Source organism: Panthera pardus, unplaced genomic scaffold, assembly GCF_024362965.1.
Source record: "Panthera pardus isolate Hobbes unplaced genomic scaffold, ASM2436296v1 HiC_scaffold_15, whole genome shotgun sequence".
Classification (NCBI taxonomy): Eukaryota; Metazoa; Chordata; class Mammalia; order Carnivora; family Felidae; genus Panthera; species Panthera pardus.
Window position 1 is genome coordinate 82,114,064 of NW_026526710.1, and position 23,799 is coordinate 82,137,862.

A 23,799-nucleotide genomic window follows, 5' to 3' on the forward strand; every position below is an offset into this window, starting at 1 on the left:
CTGTTCTCCACTACTACACTTGTCTTAATTTTCAGACATTTCAATATGCACGTATATTTTAGTTAGCTATTGCAATATAATTAAACATATCTTGAGTTCAGCATTTTACCACAAAGCTATTATTTCTTAGTAATTTATGTTTTTTACTGTGTGATTCTTCTAATCTCATCTGAGATCATTCATGTGACCTGCAGCTAGCTGCCCATTGGCCAGACAGCTGTACTGATATGACTGAATTCTTTCACATGATTCAGTGGCTTTGGGATGGGTTTGTGGTCAGCTAGTGTAGGATGGGAATGACCCTTCTGTTTTCCATACACTTTCACATTCCTATAAGTAGTTGAACCTACACAAGTTTTCCAGCTAAACCAGAGATGTTCTTGTGGCCACAGAACAGAGGCAAGAAAATGTAAGCCGAAAGGATGACACATGCATTTTTTAGATGTATTTAAACAATTTGGAAATATTGCTTTCGTCAAGGCGATTTAAATAATAATCACAAGTCAGAGTGCAGCGGACTAGGGCATGATGGGGAAAAGCCATGAACACAGAAAAGCCAATTGATTTCTTGAACTGTCCTCTTTCAATGACTTTGTCTTCATCCTACTCCTCCTAATTACGACCAAGATCTTATGGTAGTGGTGCCTGGGTGGCTCAGTCGGTCAAGCATCCGACTCTTGATTTCAGCTCAAGTCATGATCTCAGGGTTGCTGAGATCGAGCTCCACATCAGGCTCTGTGCTGACAGTGCAGAGCCTGCTTAGGATTCTCTCTCTCCCTCTCTCTGCCCGTCTCTCACTCATGCTCTGTCTCTCAAATAAATAAATAGACTTCAAAAAATTTAAAAATAGATCTTCTCATAACAACTAAGGGCTACTTCTCCAATTAGCTCAATTCCATGTGATCCAGGTCTGTGGTGCTGGTACCCAAATTTGAAGAATTTTTTCTTTAGCCCATTGGAATTTTCAATTCTATTAGCTTTCTACTGTGCCTACCCAGTTGATGCACTCACCCCTGTCCTTATCCTATTTATACTTCATGGTCAGGCATTATAATCACTTCATCATTTGTGTGCTTGAGTTTTTTGCATCCCTCTCTTTTTTGCTATATTAGTTTGGCAAAAATTGCATTTCTAGTGAAATCCATGTCTATATGTAATACTTGCATCCATGCAATAGAATGTGACTGGAAAAATCTACTGGCACACTCTTGGGTTTTATTTAAAATATATGGTTACAAAAAATGAAATGAAATGAAATGAAATGAAATGAAATTAAATAAAAGCTTATAAAAAAAATTAATACCGCCAGTCATCTTGTACATTGTTGGTCCATTCGCAACAGCGTTGTCCCGAAATCTAAGGCCCAGATGCTCAGGTCACGCTGTGTTCTCTCCTCACTTCCTCCCACAATCCTGTCTTCTTCTCCACCCTCAGTGGACAGCAATTATATCCTAGTTCAAGCTATACATTTCACATTAGCTTGATCCTTTATCTGTCTTGTCCTCTATCCAATTGTTTGGAACACCTCGTATGCTCTGCATGACATATATCCTCAATCTGACCTTTTCTTGCTTTTCCTGTTACCTTGGTCTAAGCCACCAGCATCTTGTACCAATATTACTGCAATTACCTGCTAACAGATCTCCCTACCTATACTTATTCTTTAATCTGTTCACTCACAAAAGGCCACTGTGTTAAAACATTTCATTGTATCCAAACATTCACTGTCCCTCTCTGTCAGGTACGATACCTCCTAACCAATTAGCAGAGATTGGACCGGGAGACATAGATTGGTAAATAAAATGTGAGAAGTGGTTTATGTCCTATCCAAGAAGTTTTATGAGCTAGCCCTTCTTTCTTCCCACCAGGAGAATGGCAAACCTCATTAACAATTGCCTACTTATCCCGTGCCCTGTAAAGAATAAAACAGAGAGGAGCATAAGAGCTGACCTGCAAAGACCATGTGATATGAGTGAAAGAAAAAAAAAATTGCTATTTCATGGCAATGAGTTTTGGGGTTGTTATATCACCACAGCTGAATATAAGAAAATCAGACTGATAGAAAAATTAGTACATGGGGCAGGGGTGTTGCACCCCCCCCCCCAAAAAAAAGAAGCTAAATTAAGCGGCATTGCATCTCCAGCTGGGTAGTAGGCAGGGCAGAAAATGCTATTGAAATCTAAAATGGTGTTCAGTGAAGCATTTAGTAAAACCGACAGGAACTAGATAATGCTGGTGATGAGTCTACTGTCTTAGGTGAAGAGGTTTGGAAGCAGAATGCTATTAGTATTTCTTTGTTATTTGTTATTTGCATTTCACAGGAAATTACATGAGCTGAGAAGTGATTGCCAGGTTTGTAAGCAGAGTTAAAAGATTCATTTGTTTCCCAACTGAATAGCTAAAGGAGAACACTGAAAAGTGTTTTAAGATACAATCATTGATTAACACTTGCCTTTATGAGAAGAGCTTTGTTCAAACATCTTAATTTATTAAGCTGACACCTATGAAATTCTTTCCATGGCTTGGAGAGGGAGGAAAGGAGTGGTGAGTGCAACTTTCCCAGGAAAGCCTGATGAGCTCAAGGCGATTTAAATGAAATCTAGAAGGGGAAGAATGTCTGTAAGAAATGTGACTATGGACATTGGCATGTGAAAGCAACAGAAAAGAATGTATGTCAGTTGATTTGGGTATAGCGTGATTATTTACAGAAGTCCCAAACAGGCAGTACATCAAAATTAATTAAATGTGACTTCAGATCAGAATTTACTGCCAAGTGACCAGGGGTGCCTGGGTGGCTCAGTTGGTTGAGCATCTGACTCTTGATTTTGGCTCAGGTTATGTTCTCAGGGTCGTGAGATCTTGGTATTCCCTTTCTCTCCCTCTGCTCCTCTCCCCTGCTCTCACTCTCACTCTCTCTAAATAGATAAATTAATTAGATTAAAAACAAAAGAATTTCCTACTAAATGATCAACTTTTACCAGCTTGTTACTTTTCTTTCTCCTCTCTTAAACGAATTATATAGATCTATATTGGGGAGCAATTATGGCAGCAATAAAACAAATAAAAATTATTGTGTTACATCAAGTTTCAATGAAGATGATATAGGACAGCCTTCCAGGAGGCTAAATTTGCCCTCGATGGCCTCTGATTGGCTGTGGTAAAGCTCTTATTTATTCCTTGAATTTTAATGATTTTAGGAAGGATGGAATCTTACTATTTTACTACGATGGTCTCTTCTTCATTTCCTGTTACATATATTAACGATAGACTTTCAAACTTGTATCTGCCCAGAACCATGGGTATCTGATGTTTTCATCCTTACTTTAGACTATCTAAATTTAGTTAGATATTAAAACATAGATAGCCTTAGTATATCAGATCAGTAAACTCTTCAATATATTGGTTTTTCCCTACTTAAAGCAACCATATTATTCATATGTCAACTCTATCCATTTACAATTTAGAAAACAAGATTTTATTATACCATAATCACCACGAGTTAGTCAATAAATACCAAGTGAATGAAAAGATAAACCTAGAAATATTGGTGAAATTGCTTTCTTAAAAATTTGGGGGTAAAATATCTAATTATATGCCAGCATTTGAATAAACAGACATAATTTGGACCCCTAATTTCTGGAATCATTAATATTTATGTAATATGCTAAGTTCTGTAGTAAATATTTACTTATTTTTGAGAGAACGCAAGCAGGGGAGGGGCAGAGAGAGGGTGACAGAGGACCTGAGCTGAACTTGGATGCTCAAGTGACTGAGCCACTCAGGTGCCCCCTAAGTTCTATAATATATACTTCAAGGTCTTATAATGTTCATGAAATATGTTCATTCACAAGCATCATAAAAACGTTTTCAGAGAAGGGGTAGATATTAAAATTGTGCAAATCATGAACACAGACTGGCCTCAGTGAACAGCGACTGCCTTAAAATTGAAGAAAAAACACTGAATGAAGAAGAATTTGAATATGGTAATAGTTATACATATCATATTTATGTACTCTAAAGTAAATATGAGATCATTCATATAAATTGCTACTGGAAAATTAGATTTTTCTTAAAGGAGTCAAACTGTAAATCATTTATTTTATGGTACTAGAAAAATTAATGCCAAGAGATAGAGAATTTAGATAATCTAAAGCAATTAATTCCTAGGAATGATGTTATTTAACATTTTTATGAAGTAATAAGAATGCATCTGCAGCTGATATGAAATAATGAATTCGGCTAGTTGTATCTCAAAAAGCAATACCTGAAGTAAAGAAATCCTAATAACATTTTAGTGCCCAACTGCAAATACTATGAATTTCAAAGAATACATTTCGTTGGCAGGAGATTTGTTAACAACGCGAAATACGATGTAGTTTCCAGGAAAATAAAATCACATTTAGGAAGCATTTGTAGAAGTAAAATGTCCAGGAAAATGGTAATGTTTTGCTGTTCTATTTTATGTTTCTCATATTACACCTGTTTCTCTTTCTTAAGTAGATCTTCAATATCCTAATGTAAAAACATGAAATAATTGATTTTTTTCTTCAAAGACACCACATCCAAAAAGTTGCCTACGTTAGAAGCCAGTAAGTCGTCATTTACCAACCTCTACCCTGTACTGAGCAGTCCCCAGTCCTGTCCAGTTCATGCCTCTCTCCTGCATCACGTTCCTTCCATTTCAACGACAAATATCGCCTTCTAATCGGCCGTCATCTTTCACCTGGATTAAGTGATAGCCTCCTGTCTGATTAGCACATATTCTATCCTCCACCCCAATTCCAATCCATTCTAATCCATTCTCCAGAGTGTGGCCTGAATAACCTTGAATGTTCCAAGCACAATCCTCCCTCCGGAAAAGCTTCCACTTCCTGTCCTCTCTCTGCTTTCCAATCACAAGAGTCTCATTCTAGAAACTGGAATGTGCTTTGCTCCTTCCTGCCTCCATTGGAACACCATTACCCAAACCTGGTCAGAAAGTGGGTAAAATATATGATTTCCACTGTTATATTTTGAAGAGTTATCTGTCTATGAATGCTCATCTCAGGGCGGATACACTTGACTTTTGGTTTCATTGAGTGGGAAGACTTTTTTACTGAGATGATTGTTTGCTTTACCCTTGGAAAAGGTTACAGTGTAACCTTGCTTTTTGAAATAAAATAGGACAGTGTCAAGTCTAAGACTTTGCCTCCATTGAAGCTGATCTACAGAGACTCTCCAGATAATCCTTCACTCTCTTCTTGTGACCGAGGTGTATTGTTGATAATTAGAAACTGCAGCTTCTTTCATCAGCCTAACCCTGCTTTTTACACTATTTACAGCCACACATGCAAGAACATATGGGGATTTTCCATTTGTAATAACATCCATTGTTACAGGGACAAGAAAAACCATGAATAGACCATGGCATCTACTTAAACTAAACATTGAAAGAACTACGAACATTTTAAACAACTGTAATGGATACATAAAACTGATCCTGCTTTGTTTTTCATGTTTACCTAATTAGGCAGTTGGTCTATGTCTTGTCCATTCAACATGGAGGGTTGATCCCAGGGTCAGAGTACTTTTATGATCTTTCTTATTTCCAGAAAGAAAAAAACATCCAAAGAAACATTAACCATCCATTGAACTGGAAGAAATGATTCCATGCCACTCTATAGTGTACATGTGTCCTACAACCTAACTGCTGCAGTGTCACTTATGGGCTTAGGCAGCAAACTTATGAAATCTGTAAGAAAAGGTTGGAATGGTTCTCGTTTCTGACAGTGAAGTACTTGGAAAACTCAGATGCTCAGGAATGGTGCAAGGAACAGCTGGAGGGAAGGACTCTAATGTCACTGGGACCAGGGTCTCTGGCATCTGTGGGCTGAACAGAGTGCTGGCACATGTTCCTAGAGTGTCTAAGGCATAAATTGGATACAACAAAGTTGTTCTACCTTCTGTGATTTAATTTTCACTTCATCTCCTTTTCATGTGTATTTATTTGTTTCTTAGAGAGCAAAGATCAGAGAGAGAGAGGGAGATGGAATCCCAAGCAGGCTCCGTGCCACGCGCACAGAGCCGGTGGCAGGGCTCGAACCCACCAACCATGAGATCATGACCTGAGCCAAAACCAAGAGTCACAGGCTTAACCAACTGAGCCATCCAGGCGCCCCTCCCAATATTTTAGAGTAAATGGCTGTATTATGTATTTGAGCTGTTTTAACATAGATGTTTACATCTATAAATTTCTCTCTGCACACTGCTTTAGCTTGAGAAATGTTTTCAGGTCTTCCCATGTCCTTCTCTGTTTCCTCGTTGAGTGGAAGTCCTCACTACATATGCATTACCTTCCCAATCCCCAGGGTTGACTGACATCCAGGTCCGTGCATGGTTAAGGGTCCTTCTTAACCATCTCTTTCTCTGTTCACAATTTCTGATTGTTCCGTCATTTTTTTTTTCTTGCCACTACTTGTATCCTGGTCCTATGAGTGCCCTTTTAACTGCTCTCCAGCAAGTCCTCCATAGTGTTTGATGACGTCCCATGCATAGAATTCTCCCTGCTCTGTAAGGTCCTCTCGCCCCTTGGACAGAAACTCCTTGGCACTTCACCAGACCTAGGGATGAGGACAACAGCTGGCTGCTCCCAGAATGACACCCTGCTCTATGAGCAGAGGCTGAGGGGGATAGTGACTCTAGAATTCTTGTTTGCCCTTCCCAGCATGAAAACTCTGCCCCATGGACTGAGAGCCTCAGTTTTAGCGTCCTGCACCTGGTTAGCATGCTACCCTGAGGGAGGGCTCCCTTGGGAAAGGAGCCTCAGACATGTGGGCCCACTTGCCTTGAATAAAGCTTCTGCAACATGAAGCTGGAGGATGGGGAATGCTCATGGCCTGGTCTTCCTGCTTGACCGGCAGCTTTGGGAGAGGGAGCCCCCATCTTGCTGGGCTATGAGAAGGGAAGGAGAAGGCAAGCCGCATTACCAGACTCGCATCCCCTCACCGAGATCTAGTCGATTTTTAAATGTGTGTTTCTCCAGTTGCTGTATGCCTTAGGACAATTTTCTAGAGTCTTTAAATTATTCTTGTTTTGATTAAATTATTTCATCCAATTAAATGATTATTTGAGAGTCCACTGCTCCTCACTCTTCTATTCCAGAAGTCAGGCTTCAGTTCCCTGGTTTTCTAGGTTAGCTTTCTGCATTTCTTACCAGTATCGACTAAAGTGGACTAGTATATTACATATATATATATATATATATATATATATATATATATATTACATATATATATATAATATAGGTATATTATTATATTATTATATATAATTATATATTATATTATTTTATTATATATCATATATAATTTTATATATGATATATAATATATAATATCATATTATATATAATATGATATATATTATATATATTTATGTATATTATATATATTTATTTATTATATATTTTATTTTATTATATATTATATATAATTTATATATATATATATATATAACATATTTATAAATCTAAGGATCTTTGATTTCAAGTTGGATGAATTACTTAACTACTCGATTCAGATCCGAAGTGGAAGCATGAAGAATTTTGACATTTTGCTTGTAACGCCAGATACCATTTTGAACACACACATTATTTAAGAATAACTGGTCTAGGAGAAAAAAGGAAAAAAGAATAATTGGTCCATCCAAGTGATATTTGGGGAGGAGGGTGGGTATGTCAGGTGGAATTGTTATTACCAGTTCACGTGCAAACTTTCCAAGACTCGATGCATATGTGTTAAATGAAAACTAAGATCAGGAAAATTGGAAAGGTGAATTAATATTATCTTATGGTGATCATTGAAGCCATGGAGTACATCGCATTTCCCCTCACCGCGTCCCCAGGCACACTAGAGGAGTCCACTTCTGCTGGATGAGAGTGCCAAGCACACAACTGCGTGCTAAAACTTGTTGCTGAATTTCATTGTCAAGGCAGAGTTTAGACATTTGGTATCGGCAGTGAACTGACTAAGACCTGGCCCTTCAGCGTGGGGAGCTGAAAGGGATAGGTGATGGAACATTTTTGTTGACGTTACAGCCATGAGATTAAAACTCATCCCATGACTACTGTCATAATTGCTCTTTTGGTTAATGAAGAAACCGAAGTGATGAGGTATGGACTAATCTCAGAATACTTGAATATTCTGCTAGCCAATTTATATTTGTTGAGAACAAACCAAGTACCATGCTAAATAGTACTAAACCATACATGAGTTTATTTAATGCTCACGAAACCATATGAGGTTATTCATGTTCCTCTTACCATTTTATAGAATAGGAAATTAAGTTACTTGGCCAAAGTCTTCAGCTAGCAACAATTAAACCCAAGATCTGAACAAAGGAAATCTACCTTCATATACAATATACTCTAATGATAGTCCATCCTAGTGAAGTCATTGATCATCTCCAGTATAATGATAATCATAGAATGAACATAGGCTCTCCCCTTCACTTTGATGGAGGATCATGGAGATCTTGTCTCATTTTTTAAACTTTTGTAATATTACTGCACTGCTTAGATATTTCACTATGCATAAATACTGACGATCACTGTAATAGAATGACGAATGTACTAGTGTGAACATTTGAAATGATGTTTACTATTTGTATTGAGAGCAAAATTATATTAAGCATCGTATTAAGCATACATAAATTACTTTGAGATATCCATTGGTGTGTGTTCATGTATGGTTTTTATGTTTTTTTTTTTTTAATTTTTTTTTTCAATGTTTTTTTATTTTTTATTTTTGGGACAGAGAGAGACAGAGCATGAACGGGGGAGGGGCAGAGAGAGAGGGAGACATAGAATCGGAAACAGGCTCCAGGCTCCGAGCCATCAGCCCAGAGCCCGACGCGGGGCTCGAACTCACGGACCGCGAGATCGTGACCTGGCTGAAGTCGGAGGCTTAACCGACTGCGCCACCCAGGCGCCCCAGGTTTTTATGTTTTAACAAGAAAAATCTAGTTTTCAAAATATAGGACAACAGTCATAGCAATCTTGGACTAACATAGAAACGTGCAAAAATGAAAGCACATTTACTTGTTTTATACATTATTATGTTTAGAAATATTTTAATAAGTTTTGTGATCCACCTTAAGCCTTTACCTTGGAGTAATTCTATGGCCTGCCATGGTACTGATACTCCTCTTGTCAGACCCTGTGTAGCTAAATAGGTGTTGAGTTCCCTGTGGGCATGCATATTATCTGTTCCTAGCATAAATCATTTAAAAGGACAGCTTGAAGTTGTCAAATTCTTGCTGATGTTATTATATGTCCCATTACTCATAACCGGAGTACCTTGGTACTTTACATCTGGGTCTCAGAAAATAAAAGTCTTTGCTTTTGTAAAACAAAATGTGAATAGATCGAATGCTGATTATGTTTGAACATGTTGACCATCTTCATTCACATTAGCATTTAGATTTCTTATTTTGTCTCTAATTTCATTTGAAACAGTTATCTGAGGATTAGACTCATTTAGTTATCGATATTTTTGCATGTGGTTTATTCTCAGTGCCATGGAGTGTTTTGCTGTGTGTGTGTGTGTGTGTGTGTGTGTGTGTGTGTGTGTGAATCTTGTTTGCTTGCTTTTGATTTTCAGACTGTCCACTGGTATTCAGGCAAGTATGTTATATAGTTAATATTCAGAGCCATTTGAACAATCACCTGAAACAAGATATTTGAGGAACTACAGTAGTGAGTCTTCAATCAGAAACCCCTGTTAGAAAAGAGACGGAAATAGTAGTATAAAAGCAGGTTTCCTTAGCAAGATTTACAGCATCATAAATGCCAGGAAACTTCACCTCTTCAGATTTCTGTGACCTTGTGGCACAGATGTTATAGAATGGCACTAAACCATATTTTCACCTTGTCCCTAGACTACTGCAAACAATATTCTGATTGATGACATCTTCTGACTCATCTATAATCTTAAGGCCCATAGTTTTATCAGAGTCCATTAGCAAAGCAAAAAGGCATATATATATATATATATATATATATATATATATATATATATATATATGGTTTCTAAAATATACAGAATGGTTAGATTATATCCTTATTATTCACAGAGTCATGAAAGCATGGCAATTCAGAAGGATGACAAATATTATCTCACCAGGTGGGAGTAAAGTAAGGAAATTCCCAACTGAAGGCCTGTGCTTAAGAATTACAATGTCATTTATTTCAAAACTTAGACTCGTCATCACTGAAGAATATAAAAAAATATTGGTGTTTATGTGAGAGAAATATTAAATTGCATGGCCATAGTTGGCCTGTCAGAAAATGAGATTAAAACAATTCCTGTTGTATAGATCTGCCAGAAACAAAATATAAGGGAAAAAATGCTCCAGTAAAATCTATAAAATTTTCAGTTAAACTGTAAATCTAATCAGTATTGATTGAATGAAAATTTAGAATTCATATATGTTCTAAAAAACCCGTTTTCTATTTTTAACTGGATATTAAGACTTTAGGAGATTAAAACAGATATAAAATCAGTATTGATTTCTTTTCTTGATAAAGCTCAGTCCCTTAAAAGATATTCATTAGAATGTGGCTTTTTTGCTTCTTTTCTTTTGTTGTTTGCTCTGGCATTTATTATGGCAGAAGTTGTACTATTTAATTTTTTTTTTACATTTTATTTTTGATAGAGAGAGACAGAGCACAAGTGGGGGAGGGGCAGAGAGAGAGGGAGACACAGAATCTGAAGCAGGCTCCAGGCTCCAAGCTGTCAGCACAGAGCGCGACGTGGGGCTCAAACTCACAAACCGGGAGATCATGACCTGAGCCGAAGTCGGAAGCTTAACCGACTGAGCCACCCAGCCGCCCCAGAAGTTGTACCATTTTAAACACCAAATTATGATTTAGTTTTTATTTTCCATCAGTATCCTTGGCACATTTCCAGGGGAATAAAAATATATTTGTTGGAATACAAGCATGTAATTCTAGTTATTTTTGCAATTGACACAAAGTTTCCATATATTGAAACAGATTATTTTAGCCTAGTAAAAACTGTTTTATCATCATATGTTATTATTTTATTCATAATAATTTGGAATTCATTACATAGAGATGTCTTTAAAGCACATCTTCTTTTTTTCTTTATGTAATCTGTCAATACATTCCATACATATCAAGGATGATAAGAGCTTTTAAACTTAGTAGAATTAGGGGAAATTATTGACACGTGTATGCTATGTCTGTGTAGATTTAGTGCACAAATACTTTTATCCAAATATTTTAACGTAATCTATGCAACAAAATGCTTTCGAGGGTAAGAAGATAATTCATGGGTGATTGTGTGTGTGTGTGTGTGTGTGCATGCGTGCGTGTGTGCGTGATCAAATTCAGTGGTCTCTTGTTCTTAGTAGAATTCATGACACTTGGGAGAAAATCTTTGTATGCTGAGATGTTAGTGCTTATTTAGCACAGAAATAATCAGCATTTTCACAAGAAGAACCCCTGGTGGGTTATGGCATATGCAATTCATGTGCAGCTTTGAGCCAAAAAGAAACATAAAATATTAGCAGTTAAGAGGAATTTTTTTTTCCTGGTTTCATGGTATTGAATCATTCACTTTTGATTTTCTTGGCTAGGACGAATTTACTCTATTATTAAACAGAATTTTCAACAGCTGGTTCGAATGACAGTAGTTGTTGAAGGAAGTCATTGGGCAAAAGAATAATTCTATGAGAGCATTTATAGCTAAACAAAACACAGGGAAACATGGAAAATACTCATATGGAGTGTATATAAAAGACATTTTTCCTTTTTTAAATTTATCCCACGAATAATTAACTGGGAACACAATGAAGCGAGGCTTTAATCAACATTCTTGCAAGAACAGGTGTCTGACAACAGACAGACATGCTTGGGGTAGTTACAGCAGACAATTTATTCCTGGCATGCATCCCCCTCCTCTGATTCCCCATGGGGTGAGTACTACAGAGGTTACAGCCTTACCCGGAAGTCGCCTATGGCCACCTAACACAAAAAGTACATTCCTTGAGGCGACGCTGAGACTTCAGTTCTTTGGCGCGTGCTCATTAGAAAGCCCGCGAAAATAAGCCCATGATGGAGAAGGGAAGAAGAACCAGAAGTGAAGTGTCTAAGGGTTTGGGACTCCGTTTGTTGGGGGGGAGGGTGGTTCGGACATATTTCCAATAGGTCTAAACCTATTGTTAACTAGACGGTACTGCTTTTATTTGGTATTTCTGAAAATGAAACATCTCACCTACTTCTCACAAAGGTGAACTGCATTCAGGTGAACAGTATATTTTGTAAACCCTAGAGACCCCACTAAAAACACAAAAAGAAACAATAATTGATTATACATCATGGGAAATAATTGAAATAAAATATTCTCCTAATAAGAAATCATAAGAAAGAAATATAGAAGTAATAAATGCAATGTTGAGAATTTAATGAAAGTATATGGTTAATTATATGAAAGAGTAAATTGTCCTAAGAATCCAGTTGATAAACAGAGATAATAGGTGTTATAAAATAATTCCCAACTATATGATTTCCACAAGACAGAATCCACAAAAAAGACACACACAGGTATGATGGGCAGAATTCTGAGGATGCTTCCTTCAAGATTCCCACCTCTTGGTTATTAAATTAATCAATAATCTGCTGAAGGAAGTTTGTAGATGTAATTAAATTTTACACCTTATAATAAGGAGATTATTCTGTGTTTTTCAGGTGGGCCCTATCTAATCACCTGGACCCTGAAATGCAGAGAATTTTATCCAGCTGGAGTCACAGAGATATGGCAGCCAGGGAGGCAGCAGAGAGATAAAAATGTGAGAAAGACTTGGTCTGCACTGCCAGCTGTAAAGGTGGAAGAAGGGGGCCATGGGCTGAGTAGTATGGCTGAACTTGAAGAAGCTGAGAATGACCCCACACCAAAACCTAACAAGAAAATGAGGACCTCAGACTCCCAGCCTTGTGGAACCAAGTTTTGCCAAAAAATGGACTCACTTGGAATCAGATTTATCCACCAAGCCTCCAGCAAAGGATGCAGCCCTGCTGACGTGATTTGTTCATGCACATAAAACCTGGAGTAGAGAAGGCTGAGCTACCTTGCACCCAAACTCCCAACCCACATAAACTGTGAGTAAATAAATTTATGTGACTTTAAGACAAAAATATGTGATAATTTGTTACAGCAGCAATAGATAAATAATACACTATGTAAAGGATAAAAAAAAAATACACCATCGAATAACAATCATAAGAAAGCTGAAGTTGGGGCACCTGGGTGGCTCAATTGGTTGAGTGTCTGACTTCAGCTCAGGTCATGATCTCATGGTTTGTAGGTTCTAGCCCCGCATCAGGCTGTGTGCTGACAGCTTGCTCAGAGTCTGGAACCTGCTTTGGATTCTGTGTCTCCTTTGCTCTATGCCCCTCCCCCACTCATGCACTGTCTCACTCTCTCAAAAATAAATAAATGTAAAAAAAAATTTTAAAAAGAAGCAGTAGTGGATATATTAATATGATATATATTATATGTAGATTAATATCAGGCAAAGTAGATTTGTTACCACAGTTTTTCACTTTGATCAAAGGATTGACTCATTGAGAAGAGAGAGTCATCTTAAACATCTATACACCTAATAACAGTGACTTAAAATAAAAGAGCAGAAACTGACAAAAATTAAAGATAAGCAGACAAAGCTACCATTCATTTTGGAGATTTTAACATCCGAATATCAGTAGTGGGAAGAATGTGTACACAAAATAGACATAAACAGATGTCAATGATGCAGAAGGCATGCCAGTACTAAGTGATTTAACTTAAATGACCTTATGAACCACTACACATACTAATTAATAGCATTACATGCATTCTTCGCAAAGAACAGAGAATGATCACCACGATAGATCACATGCCAGGCCATGAAATGAATCTCAACAAACTAAGAGCATACTTAAAATCATATGTGGTGTATTCTTTCTCCATAAACAAATGAAACTGTGGACCGGTAACAAAGGGATGCCTAAGAAATCTCCAAACGTTTACAACAAGGAACACACAACTAAGTTAAATTGGGTCAGAAGAGAAATTACAAGCAGCATTAGGTGATGATGTGAACTAAAATATATAAATAAATACATACATATCCATCACTCAACATTTCTGATGCAGCCTAAATGAAGCTGTTCAACTTTCCCTTTTTGTGCTGTTATTCACAGTTTTTTTTTCTGTTCCACTCTGTTGCAGTTTCTTAAGTGTGCCCTTGAGCTATCTCAGAGCAGTTTGCACTCATGGAGAGCTGCCTGATTTTGGTGGGAGGGGAGAGAGGCTGGGGTCTCCTACTTTGCCATCTTTGTGACAGCTGAAAACATCCAAGGGGTGCATTTGAAAGCAAAGGAAACAACACTTCAAATGTTGAGTCGAAAGGGAAATAAATCACTAATTTAGGGTATAATTTAAAATCTATTGTAACTTCCTGATTTTTTTCAACTTACGGATGAAATAGGCTTTATTATGATAACTGTAGCACTTGAAAATATATAGCACTCAGAGATAATTTCAGTTAACCTGGGTGTTGTGTTTGGAAACCCTGGCTACCTATTGCAGCATTATGTTTAATCTGGAGACAATAAACCAAAATCGACACAGGCTTTTTCTCTTTCTCAAGCTCTCCAGTATATCCAGTACACAATAATTGTGCTAGAGATCGTTTCCAGTTATGATTTTACCAGAAATACGATGCATCTGATTATCTCCTAAAGATAATTTCAGTGGTTTCATTATCCTATATATACAACTTATCAAACCTGCCTTATAAATCAGTGTACATTTCATCAACACCAGTAAAGCTTGCATAAATAAAAGCCTTATAAGTCTTAAGTGATAATTACCACAATCTAATGAATTGCATAAATCACTTATAATGAAGGGAAATAAACAAGTATGCTGAGATGAGCACATTAATAACTTAGGTTTTTCAAAAGCAATGAGTAATTTAATTTATATAGTATGTCCACAGACAGTAACAACTTGAATTTTATTTGTGAAATAATTAGTTGTTAATCTAAAGGGATACAACTTCTCTACTAGCAATACTTTAAACTGAAAAATCAAAATGAATTTTATCTTTGATGAAAATTATTCTGATAATACCCCATGATTTGAAAGTCAATATAAAGAGGGAAAAATGAAGATCGATTTAAGTTCATACTGACAAGCCTAGAATTTATTCCAAAATATGAATTAGCATGCTTCACAATTCCAAGTAATTTGTGATGTGCTATAATTTTTAGTGATCCACTCACTCAAGTGCTAATTGGATTTTATTTTTTATATATTTATGAAGGAAGGGAGGGAATTTATTACTTCCTTCTTTAACATTTTAATTTGGGTCATGAAAAATACATTATTCATTCATGAGGTACACTTTCATTGGTTAAAAGAATATTCTCCCAGGTAACAAAAACCTCAAATACAATTAGCAAGACTGTTTCCCTCCACCCAAATAATATGAATATTATGCAGGCTAACATATTTTATGTATTTTATTTCTCCTGACCTACCTAACCGTCATCTTATCCACAATAAGTTTGAAGCAGTATTTTATTTCCAATCCGGTAAGCTTTCAGTTCATTCCTCCACTGAATGGTGAATGCATCACAGTAGCCCTGTCTCATACTTGAAATCTGCACATTTACTCACCTGTTGGTTTATTCGGCTATGCACCAAGCTCTGTGTTAAGATTGGTGTACTAAAATGCACAGCATATAACCTTAACTCCAAGGAGTTCCTAGCTGATGGTGAAAAGTCATACCAATAAATAAGCATAATATAATGTAAATGTCATTATTGTATGATTTACGCCTAGGATCTAGTATTGAAGAAAGAGTCATGCCCTGGCTAGGTTATTGGGGTTTTTTGTTTTGTTTTTGTTTTTGTTTTTGTTTTTGTGTTTGTTTTTGTTTTCACTGTGGAATTTCCCAGATGAGCTATTGGAAATTGTCAAAACTCAAGCTGTAGGTGAAACCTAGAGCTGTTTTCGAAGACAAAAATACCATGTCCCATTACAATGCATGTACACAGACAAAACTCTAACAGCCCAACAAGAAAAACAGGGGCCTAATGGTCACCAGAAACAGGTCTGAATAGTACAGTAGACTAGCAAGAAGCCAATACCTAAGAAAGAGCTGGTATATGGGCATCAAACTCAAAAGCTGAGGGATAAGTACCCTTACTTACTTGAAATAAAAATGCTGCTGTTCACGGCTTCCCTTTTCAAGCTAACCTGCTTATAGGGGTAAACCAGTTCGACCTGAGAACTGAGACAGAATAGACAAATGTTAATATTTGAAATCCATAAAGAAATGCCTTCTTATACTATTGTTTTTTAACAAGTATTTCTTACAATACACACATTATGTCTGGGTACCAGATTATTGACTGCCATTTCATTCAAACTGAAGTAGATAAAAATGTGTATCATTCGATTTCTTTTTTTTTTACATTAAAAAAAATTTTTTTAATGTTTTAAGTATTCTTAAGAGAGGGAGAGAGAGTCAGAGCATGAGCGGGTGAGGGGCTGAGCCAGGGCGACACAGAATCCAAAAGAGGCTCCAGGCTCTGAGCTGTCAGCACAGAGCCTGACGCGGGGCTCAAACTCACAAGCTGTGAGATCATGACCTGAGCCAAAGTCGGATGCTTACCCAACTGAGCCACCCAGGCACCCCTATTTCATATTTTTATTATTTTCCCATGAAAAAATTTACCAATTTGAAAGGACAGTTGCCTTTATAGATGCATTTTAGACGTGCAGTACATTTTTATTTAATCCTTCCATGAGGAGAGCTCAAGGCCTATTTCTCTCTCTGTTTCCTCCAGATATGTTTAAATCTATGCATATCTCTCCAAATTTATAAAGCTCATATATTCCAGGAAACATGGAATACTTCTCTGAGGAACTGTAATACAGTAAAAAAAAAAAAAATGTAGATTTTGGTCTTTGTTACCTGGTCTTGATACAGAGCTGCTAAAGCCTTTGAATGTCTCATTGATAGGTGACTCCTTTGTTGTGCATAATGAACCCTTTTTGACCATCCCAGAGTTTATGCTAATATGATGACTCTTGGTGGGCCCCTAGATAGCTTCAATATGGGAGCTGGTCACCAGAGATAACCAAGAGATTAGATGGTTAGAAATTTCAGCCCTATCCCCAGCCTTGGGGAAGGGAGAGGGCCCAGAAATTGAGTTCAGTCACAAATGGCCAGAGCTTTAATTAATCATGACTATATAATGAAACTTAGATTAAGATCTCTGAAACAGAGAGGGGAAGGGAGCTTCTGGGCTGATGAACACATCCATGTGCCAGGAGGTGGCACATCCCACTTCCCAGGGAACAGGGGCCACTGCACTTGGGACCCTTCTGGACCTACCTGTTCATTTTTATTCTTTATAATAAACTTGAACAGTAAGGATAGCACTTTCCTGTGTTCTATAAATTAGTCTAGCAAATGATTGAACCTGAGGGGAAGTCATGGGAGCCCCTGAATTTAGAGTTGTCCAGACAGAAATATAGTCTCCTAGGTAGTCATCTGAAGTGAGAGAAGTGATACCGAGCCTTTACTGGATCTGCATCAACTATGTGTAGTTAGAGTCAGTATATAATTGAATTCTAGGACATCTCAGGAATTGGAGGATTTCTGTTTGGAAAACCATGGAGAAATGGGGATGCAGTGATAGCCCAATAGGAGACATTACCTTAGAGAGATAAGGCTGGTAACTATGGCAATGTTCATTTGGGGAAAAAAAAAAAGTTAATTTTATCAGAATCAGAAATGTTAATTTCATAGATTCATAAGGAGTTTCACTGAGCTCAATTTGGAAGGGCATGTAGGAAAACAAATGAAAGCAGAGCTAACAGTTTTATCCCTCCATGTGGTAGAGAAGAAAAGGAAACCATTCAGTGAGCAGTTCAAGGTTTTCAACATTCAGCAGCGTCTACATTGAACCAGAGCAGAATGGAAAAGGAACATCAGAGGAAGCAGCATCGGGGCTCACGGCTGCTGGAATACAGATGGTAGAGACGAATTTCTTTTGCAATTACAGTCCTAGGAAATTCAAAAAGTAGAGGAAAACAAAGTTTTAGAGGAGAAGGAGCAAAAAAAAAAAAAAATCTAGGCATGGAGGCTCCTGAGGACACAGATTTTGGAAGTTTCAGCAACATCCCTCGGTCAGAGATACCTGAACGTAAGTCCCCAACTAGGACAAGCCTTGTCTAGCCTTGCCACTCCAAGGGACCATGCTGCCCTGGAGGAAGGAGGGCACGGACTCGCAGAATTCCTGCAAAGAAGACGGACTCGTTATGTTGAAATATTAAATAAGCCTCAGTTCTTCGTGAGGTTGGAGAGATGCAAAGCTAGTATCAAGCACTCAAGACTGATTCAAGATCAGGTCCTAATATCCAGAGAGAGTAGGTGCTGTTTTCTAACATTGAGAATTCATTCGACTTGCATGGCACATGAAATCAGGAATTCGAGGGAGACATGAATACAAGAGATCTTTAATATGCAGATTGGTCACTAAGAAAAAGAATAAACACCATAAAAGAGCAGTTGCCAGGGAAAATATAAGTTTTCAAGAAGACTGGACCACGTAAGATACTACAAAATGTCTGTCTTGATCGTTGTTTCCACCAGGTATGGTAAATACTATAATAAAAGCCTCTTAGTGGAATGTTTCTCCCTAGAGGATTGTAAACGAATATCTCAGGATATTCTGAGCATTCACAGGTCACTATCCTGGCAAAAGGGGGAAAAAATCACAATTCGTCTTTAATTTTCCTCTTTGTGATCCTCCAGGAGAAAAAAAAATGCACAGAAAAATACCGTACACACATAACATCATCATAACAATAACATAACAACATCAATTAAATTTCAATTAAAACCTGAATAAGATCAGAAGACAGAATCCCAACCAAGCAAATATGTGAATGCGATACATTTTCCTAGGAGCAATTAGGCAATGAAGAAAATGAAAAAAGGTATTTTTAGAAGGTAATTTCTTCAACATACTACAGGTAAATTGTGTTATATCAATTGATGATTCATTCCCTTAATTGTTAAGGAAATCGGAGAGCTAAACTTGATAATATTTTCATATGTGTTGCTCTGGAGTAAATTGGTATAGAAGACAGAACCTGAGCGAGGTCTTGTTTCCTATTCCACATAGCTCATCCCTTTCCTGTGAAGTGGGTTTACTACTCAGTTGAGGGTGCATGAGAAGAACGTCATAAAGAGGGAAAGGAGAGACAGCTGACAGGAAGACAGGCAGAAAATATTTGAAAATAGTGTGTAACCAATCTTCTGGACCCGCACTCTAAATGTTTTTATTGAATCTGCACATATTTTCTCTCTTTTATCATTTTTTTTCCTTTTTTTTTTTTTGAATCCGCCCTGATTTTTGACTTTGTGATTATCTGTGCAATTAAGTAAAAGTGGGAATACATTAGTCAGATGCCTGTGTTGAATGATGCTGAGAAGTAGAAGCAGAGAAGGGCACTAGGTATTTAGCAAATCTTCAAAAATTGGTATACTGTATCTCTATTGTGTTTGTGCTTTAGCAAAGAGATGGGCATACGTTGTTCTATGTTATTGGAAAATTAGTTGGAAAACCATCTAGCGAGGCTCCCGCAGTTCCATTATGGATCACTTTGAGTGGCATCAGTTATATTTTTACCTAATAGTCAGTGTGCAAAAAGTATGTTGTTTCTTTTTTCAAGTTTATTTTATTTTGAGAGAGAGGGGATGGGGGAGGGGCAGGGAGAGAGGGAGAGAAAGAGAGAGAACGCAGAGTCACCAAGGAGCCTGACTTGGGGCTTGAACTCACAAACTATGAGATCATGACCTGAGCCAAAACCAAGAGTCAGATGCTTAACCAACTGAGCCACACAGATGCCCCAGTATCTTTTTCTTTTCTTTTCTTTTCTTTTCTTTTTTCTTTTCTTTTCTTTTCTTTTCTTTTCTTTTCTTTTCTTTTCTTTTCTTTTCTTTTTTCTTTTCTTTTTTCTTTTTTCTTTTCTTTCCTTTCCTTTCCTTTCCTTTCCTTTCCTTTCCTTTCCTTGTCTTTTCTTTTCTTTTTTGTTTTTTACAAAAGTCTGTTAATATAAAATTTGGCCAAATCAGGACTAGAATTCCCACTTCCCAGATGAAAGCCTCAGACACTGCGTGGGGATTTGGCTAACTGATCGAAATTTGTTCGAAGGATTGACTTCCAGCCCCAATCTCCTCCACTACAAATAGTTAATTTGACCTTGTGTACCTTGAATATATTCAGGTCAGCAGTCTTTAAATACTTTGCTCAGAGTAGACAGAAAGTATCATTTACTTGCCACGGGAGCTTCACTGTTGAAAGTGAAGCTTCCTGTCTGTTCTTTGCTGAAGTGTGATGGGCGAGCAGCCCAGCACTGAGCAGTCCGTGTGGGGAGCACTGCCTCTGAAGAAAAACAAAAGAAAAACCATCAGTTGGCTCCATCCACGCCTCCAGACCATATCCCCCTCTTATTTCCTCCGCAGTATTTCATAACAAATTTGATATTCCTTGACATTTAAATAGTAAGATTGTATTTTAGTAAAGCTTTTTTCTTCACACAGCATCCATCATATTTTTGTTCTACTCTAGGGATATAATAGATGAAATAGAGTTGAAGAGAGAAGTTTTAGTAAAAAAGAAACCGCACGCACACCCACATGCACACACACACATCCATGCAATGAAATCCCTTCATTTGCAGGCTCCTTCTACAACTGACATGAAGTGAACCTTCTGAATAGATTCTGTAGTAGTTTTGTACAAGAAGATTTCCAGGGGCTTGATTTTTGTTAGTTTCATTATGCTGAATGCTCTTAAACAGTTTCACGGTAAAATAACACAAAATCTCAGGTTAACCATGGTAAAAACTAGCATACTATCAAATAGTCTTATAGGATTCCTTAAACAATACAGTTTCAAGCTAGTCTTGGTCGAAGGGAATGCATGAAAATGCAATTTTTATTGGGATGCTGAGAGAAGCAGAGAATCATGTTATTTTATGATCATCTTTTCATCACAAAATCAATTGTTCTACTAACAATTTTCCATAGCAGGTTTTTGAGAATATTATATTAGGAGTATCCTTTTTGTTCCTTTTCTCATGCACGGCTAGCAATGTTGTCTACATTCCACAAAGATGAGCATATGGCTGGCTGTCAACATCAGATCTGTTTTCTTTGAATTGCTCACAAAAAGAGTTAGTTGGGAATCATGCACGTTTATATATTAAAAGTAAAACAAAGTTAAACACTAAGGTGGGCAAAAAGAAGTTTCAATGCAAAGAATGACAGAGTTGTAGATGGATTGTGCCAATATGACTTTGTTCCCAATAATGGGGTCTCTCCCTAATAATCTTTCCCCATTTTTGCTGATCTCAGTAGGGGTCCACTCTTGCATAAAATGATGTGACACTTTTTTTTAACCTTTTGCATTTGGTAAATCCAGGTAAAATTATTCAAATAGGTACATTAAACAATTAGGGACAAGTAGTATTTAACCCAGCATATCCTACCTCTAAAATATTTCACATTGTTATATTTGTCATTGCCCTGTCATCTCCTACATTTCTATAATTTGTTCACTGTATTAACTCAGTGAAAATACTACTTTTAATGAAAGTTTAATTTAACTCAGTTAAGAAATGTTTACTGATAACTGATTAGTTATTGCATTTGGAGACTAAACATGTAGCCTAGATACTTCCTTATTCTTCAACGTATTGCAATATAGTTAAAATATAGGACAGATACCTGCACCATGTGTAATGAATGCTAAAAAAAAAAAAAAAAGTTCATACAAATTGATAGGGTAGATACTAGAGAACTTATCTTGATCTGCAACCCCAAACAAAACTTGATATGCTTATAATTAATCTTGTTTAAGGTTACTAAGTACATGCTCACATTAATTTAATAAATGCATAATATGCAAAGACCATGAGATATAGGTCAACAACAAATTGTTAGAAAACACATTGTCTATATTTGACAAATGATAAGTACTCTGGTTTTTTGGCATAGGTTACAGGCAAGATGAGTGAATATAGTAGCTGCTGGGAATGCTTTAACTACTAATGACCTTGAAAACCATAAGCGTCGATCTCTCTGTTACTCTTGTTATTATTAGAGATTTCGGTGTAGGTAAATTGCACTTTGAACACTGCATTCTCTGTATTAGTAAATTCATTTGGTAGAATGTGTTGGATAGTTGTGTCATGTATATATGCCAACTGTTGTAATGGAAGACGGAGGAGGAAAAATGGAACTGCATCTAAATGATCCAAAACAAACCCAAACAGAGATGCGAGCTAGAGCTAAGCCAAAGAGAATGATGGCTATCCAAATGAAAAACTAAGAGGCTGTAAGAAATCAGAGCTGTTAAAGCTGAGTTACAGTTCAGATGACTGCAAGGGGCACTTGTGGAAGACGGGGCTGGCGTCCCTCCCGGTCCCTTCGCATGCTCGGCCACCCAGCGCCAGCTGTGGTGATTGTCCTGGACTGATAACAGATCATAGCTCCTCTCTTGTCCAGACATCCTTGGCAGAAGGGGGGCAGCTTCACTGCACAGACTACACCCCCTCAGGGGGGAATGCTTCTCGAGTGACTGACTGACAAGGAGGTTCAGAGCCTCAGGCTCCAGCCTTGCTTCAAGCTGGAACGAGCTGTGGGGTGCACTTGATCTACAGACCTTCTCAGTGGAATCAAGTGACAGTTTTTCTTCACTGGGACCATATTCCTGGCTTAGCTTTCTCTCCTTGGCACTATCATTTTTCACTCCACCTCTGCAAGAACCCCTAAAAGTCACCAGCGGACGAACCACGCCAGCGTCTGCTTCCGAGGAACATACCCACACCTCGCTGACGCTGACTTTGTCAGGGCACGCGGGAAGGCTTTCCCTCTTGTCCCTCTACAGCTTTCTATGGCTGTCTTCCAAGTGCACGTGATCGTACCGACTCTCTGGTCATGGCAAGCTCTGAATAAATAGTTTCTGTCCGCTCTTATTTGGGTTTGGTCTCTTTATTTCCACAGCAGAAATGAAAGCAAAGGGGTCCCTGGAAGTCACGCCAAAAGTCGATGAGAAGAACTTAGTCCTTATTTAGGCAATGGTTTTGAGAGAAAGGTTGAAGTCATTGCAAGATCATGAGGAGGTGAAAGACCTTACCACTCCTTCTACGTGTGAAGTTCCCCAGCGGGCATGTTTTCAGGTAAGATGTTTTATATGTTCCTATTAATTAAGCCAAAACTGTATTTCGTCTCAAATACAATTATCTGAATGTGCACTTGATGTTTTCCCTAGCTCAAATAGTCTAATATGTAATTTAAAGTATATCGTTAGAGATATCCTAGACTTTGATTTTTGTTTTCTATTTTTTACCCCATCTGAATGATTTTAGTGTGAACTGATAAGCATGCAATCCCCCTCCCCTGTTGTTGTGTTAGGTCTCTTACCATGGGATTCTGAGATAGAAGGGCACAGACTCACGTAAATATAGAGGAACTTGGTTTTGTGTACAACAGACTTACTGTCGTAGGTAAAAAGTCAAATATTAAGATTTGTTTTTACCTATCTGAATTTCTTGTCTTCTGAAAACCTCCTCACATTGAAAAGAAATCCATGCTGCCTTTCAGGAGAAATGATAATAACATATGGCAGCTGGTATCAGATGTGGATACGGGTACATTTCTGTTAC

General features: G+C 37.5%; 1 long non-coding RNA gene across 1 annotated transcript in view; it reads left to right on the forward strand.

Annotated features, from left to right (window-relative positions):
- Nucleotides 1-23,307, forward strand: part of LOC128777095 (uncharacterized) — a 294,727-nt gene extending 271,420 nt beyond the window's left edge. Inside the window, exons 2-3 of the long non-coding RNA XR_008422315.1 lie at nt 12,749-13,159; nt 23,138-23,307. This is a non-coding gene — a long non-coding RNA (uncharacterized LOC128777095). The remainder of the gene's footprint in view (nt 1-12,748; nt 13,160-23,137) is intronic.
- The last annotated feature ends 492 nt before the right edge of the window (nt 23,308-23,799 follow it).